General features: G+C 38.9%; 1 pseudogene; it reads right to left on the reverse strand.

Annotated features, from left to right (window-relative positions):
• Window positions 1-1455: 1455 nt before the first annotated feature.
• Window positions 1456-5846, reverse strand: LOC122624521 (annotated as a pseudogene).
• Between the last annotated feature and the right edge of the window lie 3803 nt (window positions 5847-9649).

The following is a 9649-nucleotide window of genomic DNA, read 5'->3' on the forward strand; positions in this document are numbered from 1 at the left end:
AAGGTCACAACAAGATCTTCAACAAGACAGAAAAATACCTGCGCAGGTGAAAAATTGCATGAACCAAATAAGAAAGAAAACATCAAAATGCCCAATATCTATCAGGTAATACATAACATTGATGCCAAAAAATATGTTATACTCAAAATAGACAAACATAAGTGCTTTTTATAAAGAGGAAAAAACATTATAACACGTTTTGATATGACTAATTTGTATTCTAATGAAATAATCGATTTAGATCAATTCTTTCAAAGGCTTAATGAAGAAGCGAGAATAAATAACATAATTCAAACACAATTGTCACCAAGTGAACAAATGAATGCAAGTGAAAAAAAATAGTTAAAAGGCTAGCATACAAAAATTATGATAAGTTGGCTATAATTGATTTTAGCGAGGAGTATCGAATTCATCACCAAGCAAAGGTGCGCACGTCAACAAAAATTGTTGGCTATTCACGACTACAAACGTCGCTCTGAGGGCTCTTGTTTTTGCATAACAAAAACAAGGCGGATACTCGTCGCTGAAAAGTAATTTTTATTAATTTAAAAACAATATGGAAGGCAAAATATTTAACTCCTGTTAATGAAATAAATTGCCTGAAAGAGGCTGCCAATAAGCTATTTTTCTTTAAACCCAAATATATTTATATGTACTAATGGTGTAAAAATAAAATGAGCACGGGAATATATGTATATATATAAAGATAAAAAAAACTCGGGAACAGGGTTCCGTCAAACTTACCCCACTTTAATCCGGAGCGATGAGATCTCGACGCGTTGTATCCTGGGTTTTGCTATATATATAGTTATGGAGTTATATATACATATACTTTCGTGCACCAATTAATTGTAACCGAACAACAATAAGATATACACAAACACAAAATAAAAAAAATACACTAAGTGGAGTATACATATATATAAACGTATGAATGAGTTGGGTTTCTGTTCTTTTGTAGCACGCTTTGGCTGCTATTCGGATCTCAGGTTACTTGGAGCGAGCACTTGCTGTTGTTTGGTTTTTGCTGATGTTCTCATTAACGGCTTGCACCTGTTCACTTGATCTTTTAATTGTTTTTCCGTTTGTATTTTTAATTAAGCACTTTGCGGGACTCCGGATACAATTCTGTCCAGGACATGGTGATGGTCCCTCCTCCGCTGTACGGATCTCTTGTACATTTTTACGATCTTTAACAGAGCCAGGAAGATCAGTATAGCAGCGATGAATTTCAGAGTATGTTGTACTCCTTCTATTTCCGGTTTGTTGGTCGACAACCTCCACGGTGTTTATCACATTTGCTGTGTTGTCGGAGGCCTTAGACTCCTTGCCGGCCATCCTGAGAGTTTCGTGGAACAATGGTCTTCCTTCAAAGTGTGTTTCTTGTTAGTCCTGTTATTTCCTTTAAAGGATGCTAGTGTCCTTGCTCCTTGACGTTTTTCTTTGAGACTGGAGTTATCCCTGAGTCTTCTCCTCGATGGACAAAAGGATAATTTTCCGGGTATCTAAGTTTAGATGTTTACCCGATGTTTAGTTATATGACTAAGTTTAGATTAGAAAACACGTATAAGAGGTATAAGAGTAAAATAATAATAAAATAAGACAAAAGATAGGATATGAAAATAGGATATTAGATCTTAAAATGGACGTAGGAGATAAAGTTTTATTAAAAAATGAAACAGCACATAAGTTAGAACCAGTTTATATAGGACCATTTGAGGTCATTAGAATAGAAGAAAGAAAATAATATAGTACTAAAAAATAAGAAATAGAGGGAACTAAAAGTTCATAAAGTTATATACCTAGTGTAATACAAATACATACATAATGAATACTATAAACAATACATATTTTTACGAATTCATTTTCAACAATTTTCATATAAAATAATAATAAACAAGAGAGAACGCTCTAGCGACAAAAACCGCCGTTTTGCATCCTCGAAGGAGTTGCCTAATCCATTTGGATCAGATTTAAACGGCAGCCTAACTTCAAACCGACCTGATGGCAATACCTGAGTAGTCTTCCTATAATGGTCTTCACATATTTTGTGCTCAGGCGACAGAATTTTCTTTGGATTTGGCATTTCCTCCAGCGACCAAACTTTCTGTAGTGTGCTGTCAATCGATACTAAAGGTTGTCACTACAACTGAAACTATTCACAACTTGTTTCGGGACTTGTTACGTCGGTGTATTCGTGCCTGTGTCCAGGATGCCGGCGTAAGCTCGTCGATTTTGAGTCGTGGGATCTTGGTAAGCCCCTCACCTCCCCAACATAACGAGAATAAATATTAGTAGTGCCTGAAAAAGTTCGTACCGTTCGTCAGTCAACAGTCCTCACTGCCCCACAAGCTGTAGCTTGATCGTAAAACGATCTGGCAATGTTTCGGCCACGTTCCCTCCCCTTCATGCATCCGCATGCCTGATGGATCGTCGCGGGCCGCGCAATACGATCCCCTTTTGTCAAGGTTGTCCGTCAAACGTTATGTCATCGTTTTTGACCTACTCCACTTCGCGCGTCAGCACCCCTTCTGGAAATATTTACCTACTCATTTTGTTGTAGTTACAATAATAGCATAATTTTATTGAGTAATAGATTGTTGGCTAGTGCCATGTAATACAAACAAGAATTAAAAAGCTAGCATACAAAATTTATGATAAGTTGGCTATAACTGTTGTTAGCGAGGAGTATCGAATTCATCAGCAAGCAAAGGTGCGCACGTCAACAAAAATTGTTGGCTTTTCACAACTACAAACGTCGCTCTGAGGGCTCTTGTTTTTGCATAACAAAAACAAGGCGGATACTCGCCGCTGAAAAGTAATTTTTATTTAAGACAATATCGAACATAAAAATATTTAACTTCTATTAATGAAATACATTGCCTGGAAGAGGCTAGGTTAGGTTAGGTTTTGCCGGCCGTCGGTTTTATCCGACGCACATAGACCATTAGAGGTCATTGTGATACCGTGTGTGTTTTCCCTTTTTACCCGTCGAGGTTCGTGTGAAGTTAACAGTTTCCCCAGCCAGAGGCGCCGGTGAATTTTTGTATCCGTTGTGGATCGGTGTCGGATAGGTCGGACGTGTCTATCAGGAATCTGCTTCCCAGTTGAGCAAGTCTTTTCGCTTGCAGTGCTGGGCAGTGGCATAGTAGATGCTCTACTGTTTCTTCCATTTCCTCGTCCCTACAGCTACGGCAGAAATCATTATACGGGGCATTTAGTCTTCTGGCATGGGTGCCTATCAACCAATGCCATGTGATGACTCTCATAGCAGTGCACGGGTCAGCCTTAAGAGCTTTGACGTTCTTTTTGGGTTTATTTTTGGCCATATTTGGCGTGTTAGGCGACAGTGTGTGGTGTTTTCCCATATTGTCTGTTTGTTACGGTTTAGGTTTTCCCTAAGTAGTAGTTTACAAGTGGCTAAAGGCATACTCATGCCCTCCATCTCTTGTATGAGTGTCCCTGTGTCCGGGTACCCATATAAGGTTGATTTCGAATTGCTATGTCATCTCGTGTAAAGATGATCTGCAGTTCGATACAGTTTTCGAGTGACTAGAGATTGAGCCAATCGATTTGATAGCTGCTTGGCTGTCACTGAAAGTGTTTACATGTGAGACTTCCGGCTTTAGTGATTTTAAGTGTTTTAGGGCCTCCCTTATTGCTATCACTTCAGCCTGGAAGACGCTGCAATGATCAGGGAGTCTGAACGAGGTGCGTAGGCCTAGCTGTTCGGAGTAAACTCCTCCTCCTACTCTTTTCTATAGTTTTGACCCGTCCGTATAGAAGCATATTGCATTCTGGGGCCCAGGTGTCTGTGAGTTCCACTCGTCCCTTTCTGGGATAATAGTGTTGAACGGTGTTTGTATATATTCCGTTGGAGTACAGTAGTCTGTCCTGGAGGGGACTATTTGGGTGTGTTTAAGGATACATGAGTGACCAGCTTCTTGTGGGTTCCACTGTTTGGTATCTCTAAGCCTGATTGCCGCTACTGTGGCCTGTTCCATGCCAGTTTGTTCTGGGCTTGGGAGGTTGAGTATGGCATTTAGGGCTTCGTTTGGGGTGGTGCGTAAAGCACTGCTGATTCAGAGTACCGCGGCTAGTGAGGGTTGACGCGCCTAGTGAAGACGTAACCTTCCTGCAGGTGAGCAGTTGATTTATGAGTCCCACCAAGTGGCGGTCCACCCCAATGTCTGTCAGGTCTCCGGTAATCGCCGTTGGGATGACGTTCTTAAAAGCTCCTTCTATGTCCAGGAAAGCTACCAGTGCATATTCCTTTTGGGACATTGATTTTTCTATCTTGGAGACGAGAGAGTGTAGTGCTATCTCTGTCAATTTCCCTTTCTGATAGGCGTGTTGCGTGTCTGTGATGAGACTTGGATTGAGAGTTGATCTCAGATGCAGGCCGATGATTCTTTCAAGGGTTTTTAGTAGGAAAGATGACAGACTAATTGGACTAAAAGTCCTTGGGGGTCGTGTGTGATGGTTTCCCTGCTTTGGGGATGAAGACAATTCGGGACTCTAGTCACGATTGCGGTAGGTGTCCAAGAAGTAAGGACCTTTTAAAAATGTCTAGAAGCCAGTTGATGGCTATATTTCCCGCATGTTGGATTTGTGCGGGTATGAATTTGTCTGTACCTGCAGATTTGTATGGTCTAAAACTGTGTATGGCCCAATGGAGGACCTTTGGTTCTATGCACAGTTCGATACTTGCCAGTGTGGCGTTTGTTTGTTGGGAGGTGAGAGCGTTTTGGCTCCTGGGAAGTGAGAGTCTAGAAGTATCTCCAGAGATTCCTCACTCGTGCTGTTCCAGGAACCATCTGCTCTTTTAAGGTAACCTAGGGTCGTGGCCGATTGGGAGAGGATTTTTCTAAGCCTGGCTGCTTCAGTTGTATTTTCAATTTCTGAGCAGAAGAAATGCCACGAGGATCGCTTTGCTTTCCTGATAGCTTTTTCGTAATTTGCAAGGGCTTTCTTGTAGGCGGTCCACAGGGCCCCCTCATTTCCTGCCTTGGCCCTGTTAAAAAGGGTTCTGCAGTCCCTTCGGAGGGGAGATAGTTCTGCTGACCACCAGGGAGGTTTTCTTTTTCTTTTGGGCTTGCTATTGGGGCAGGCCTTTTTTAGTGCATAGTTGCAAGTTTCTGTGAAAATTGAGACTAGTTCGCTTAAACTAGAAGTTGTTTGAGTGTATGGGGGGATCCTCTGGGAATTTTAGCCTTAAAATATTTTTGTATTTTTGCCAGTCTGTTTTCCTTGGGTTTGAGAAAACTGCTGGTTTTGAGAGGATGTGAGGGTCGTTTCCATATACCTGTGGTCCGAGAAAGAGTGCTCATCTAGCACGAGTAGTGGTTGAAGAGATTTGAACTAAAGATAAAGTTAAAAAGAGACTCACCGCGGTCGTTTGTGTTTGTACTTTCCCATTGTGTATGGTGGGCGTTAGCATCACAGCCTATTAGTAGGCCTATGTTTTGCTTTTCGCTGTCTTCTACCAGACGCCTAGCCAGTTCATCCGGCGGTTCTTGCCTTTCGTAGGCCATGTATGATGACAGCACTCGGAACGGAGATGGCTGACTCTCCACGGTGGCTCCCGCGTTGTCTGCATCGCTGTAATTATGGAGCAGAAAAATGCTAAGGTGCTTTTTGGCTAGAATGCAGGCTCTTATTTTACCTTCGCTGGGAGCTGTTAGAAGCTTATATTCCTTAGACCCTAATCCTGAAACCTTTCCTCCCGCCATCCAAGGTTCCTGGATTAGGACTATGTCGACTCCATCTTCAGCCAGATGGAGTTGAAGAGCAGCGGAAGCTGCCTTACTGTGGTGGAGGTTTATCTGCAGAAGCCTCACGGACATCTGCTGTGGGCATCGCCACCACGGTTGTATCGGCTCCCTCCTCGACCGATGTATCTAGGTCCGTCATTGGACCCATGTTCGCAAGGCTGCGGAGGATTGAGGCATCAGTCGAGTAGCCGTCCTCGGTTTCCGATGCCTCGATCTCGGAGGCAATCTCCGCGATCACTCCTCCAATGGTGTAATGGTGTAAAAATAAAATGAGCACGAGAATATATGTATATAAATGAATATAGAGAAAACTCGGGAACAGGGTTCCGTCAAACTAACCCCACTTTAATCCGGAACGATGAGATCTCGACGCGTTGGATCCTGGGTGTTGCAATATATATATATAGTGATGGAGTTATACATACATATTCCTTCGTGCACCAATTAATTGTAACCAAACAATAATAAGATATACACAAACAAATATACAAAAAAAACACTAAGTGACGTATGCATATATTTGAATGAATGAGTTGGCTTTCTTTTCTTTTGTGGCACGCTTTGGCTGCTATTTGGCTCTCAAATTACTTGGAGTAAGCACTTGTTAGGAAAGTCTACGCTGTTGCTTGTTTTCGCTGATACTCACATTAACGGCAATGCACCGGTTCACTTGTTCTTTTATTTAATTGTTTTGCCGTTAGTATTTTCACTTAAGCACTTTGTGGGAAACCGGATGCAATTGTGTCCAGGGTATGGTGATGGTCCCTCCTCCGCTGTACGGATCTCTTGTACATTTTCACTAGCTTTAATAAAGCCAGGAAGATCAGTAAAGCAGCGATGAATTCCAGGGTATGCTGCACCCCTTCTATTTCCTGCTTGTGGTCGACAACCTCCACGGTGTTGATCACATTTGCTGTGTTGTCGGAGGCTTTAGACTCCTTGCCGCCCATCCTGAAAGTTTTGTGGAACTATGGTCTTTCTTCAAAGTGTGTTCCTTGTTAGTCCTGGATTCTTCCAAGGTAGGTCCTGTTATTTTAAAGGTTGATAGCGTCCTTGCTCCTTGACATTTTTTTCGTCGACTGGAGTTATCTTTGAGTCTTCCCGGCTATAGACTGACGGATGATTACCCGGGTATTGACTATTTTATCTGTGGGCCACGGTCTTTTTATCTAGGCATAGAGCTTTTTCTGATCTATTGGTCTTCTGTGACAAGTGTTCCCACCTAGGAATCATATTTCTAACTTTCCCCTATTTTGGGGAGTCAATACCCCTTCGGTAAAGTGTGCCCAGAACTGGTGTTGATTTTCTTTTCTTTCTGCAATCTATTGCGGCCGCTGACCGGGTCATCGGAGGCTCGTACTAATCTTGGCGGAAGAAATGGCCGTGAACTGCTGGCAGACGAGAAGAATATCCTGGCTTGAAGATAAAAAACATTACTTCAACAGCCATCAGACATTGGGAACAATAGAACGAAGTCACAGAACATTTAACAAGTATGTGATACAATATTTTACTTATTGTTTCAACACAACACCATCGGTAGTTTATGAATATTGTCCATATGAATTATTATTTGGAAGATTACCAAGACAGTTCAAAGATTTTAACAGGATAGACAGAATAGATTCTATTTACAACATGGATGACTATTGAAAAGAAGTTAAGCTAAGATTAGAAATAGCATATAGAAGAGCTTCAAAATATGTTAGACAAGCAAAAGCCGATAGAAAAATAAAATATGATAGAAATATTAGTAACTTTGAATTAAAAATAGGAGATAAGATATTACTTAAAACAAAACAGGTCATAAACTTGACAATAATTATTTAGGACCATATTTAGTTTCAAAAATAGGAGATAATGGCAATATTACAATTATAGGAAATAAAAATAACAAAAACAGATAGTTCATAAAGATAGGTTAAAAATGTTTAACTCCTAATACATTTTGTTTGGTTGGCCAACCACAAATAAAAACTAATAAAAACATTATAATACATTATAATACAAATTTTAAATACAATCTAAATAAATATATTTTTTAATATTTCTTTATTAATTCATTTCAAGTACCAATATGTGTACATACTTAAAAAAAAAAAAAATAATAATAATAAAAATATATAATATATATATTATAATTATAAATATATGAAAAAAAAACCATATACATATTGTGAAGCATTAAAAATTAAATAAAGATAGTTTTCACTCACACCTTGAAAGTACCTATGACTATTAACTGGATCTGAGGATGATGGGATAATAATACAATACTGTTATATAGCTATGTTCGTCTGGTCGTCCGTATGAACTTCTTTAGAAACTTAAGGCTGGAAACTTTAGATCTAGCATGCATGTTGTAGTAACGCCTACGCCAGTAAAGGTTCTTGGTCGGCAATTATGTAATTGCTTGGTCTGACTTATTGATAGTGTCCCCACCACAATTTTGTTTTTTGGAAGTGTGACAGGCGGCGTCCAGGTGTCTGATTGTTTCTTTCCTACAGTTGGACTAATTGAATGGTCTTGCAGACGAAGGCATCAAAGAGAAGTCAAATCCAATTGTTTATCTGTGACGATATATGAGACCCCGATCTACCTACTTGATGAAATAATAAACCGAGTTTCTTCCTTATTTAACTTATTTACGTTGACGGCTACCTAAAGCGATTTATTGGACGAATGCGAAGTCCGTCTCGCAAAATAGTCTAATGGGCTTTAATGTTTAACCAAATTAATACAGGATTCTTTGTTCCATATATGAATATCATTTACTCCCTGGTAAAAAATGACTCGGTTACTCCCAACCGAGTAAGCGCACCGGTTGGGTAAGCGCACGACTGTACAACTCATAATTTTTAAAAGAAGCATATTACTCAGCTTTGCTTTAATAATTATCGAAGTGCATGAGCACCAAGTAAATCTTCACCCAGGCGTTTTCTTACTGTTCTTTATGGTAAGTAAAAAATTCTCGATCGACAACGCTGTCAGCCCTTCAAAGGCATCATATGCACAATGGTTTGCATGGTCACATTGAAGTTGATTTCAAAAGTTCGGATTAAGAAAGCGATAGATAAACTTTCTTCAAGGTACTATCAATTATAAACGGATACCCTTCCTGGCAAGTTAATAAATGTAAACAGAGTAATAGGATTCAAAGAACTGGGCCAATGCATTTGTTTATGTTTTGAATTAACCTTATTTATTTACAAGTGTTAGGTTTGCTGAATAAATCTCATAGCTCCCCTCATTTATTAAAGTAAGAATTTGACATTTTGTAACGTTTCCATTAATTAACCTTTTTTATATTTTAGCGCAATTTCACACTCCGCATCACTGTAATGCAAATGCTTTAGGAATTAACGACTTTAATAACTGAGCAATACATTTTATATTATGAACAATGATGCATTATTATAAATGCATTAATCAGGGAGCATACTTTTAAATGACAACAATCAATTATTTTTATTTATATGTATTCAAAGTTTTATATAGTAATGTATTAGAAATATTGAGTGAATATCTTTATTTTTTAATTCTAATTAAAGCATTGTTATAATATTTAAAAGTATTGTAATATCACATAAAGAGCAAGGAGCCAAAAGACCCTATTAAATATTTATTATAATTATTGAAACCAAATGTATAAATGAATATATTAACAATATTGTATCTATAAAAATTACATTTAATTACTGAGAATGAAATTACAGGACAATAAAGTACTACATATACAAATTTACTATATAAAACAAAACAGAGTTTAACAAATTTTATTAATAAAGAGAAATACAATACAAGTTTAACAAAGAAATTTTCGGTTATTGTATTTTACTGCATCGTCGGGTGAGTATACGAAAGTGAATTGAGCT

The sequence above is a fragment of the Drosophila teissieri genome, chromosome 2L, assembly GCF_016746235.2.
Source record: "Drosophila teissieri strain GT53w chromosome 2L, Prin_Dtei_1.1, whole genome shotgun sequence".
NCBI lineage: Eukaryota > Metazoa > Arthropoda > Insecta > Diptera > Drosophilidae > Drosophila > Drosophila teissieri.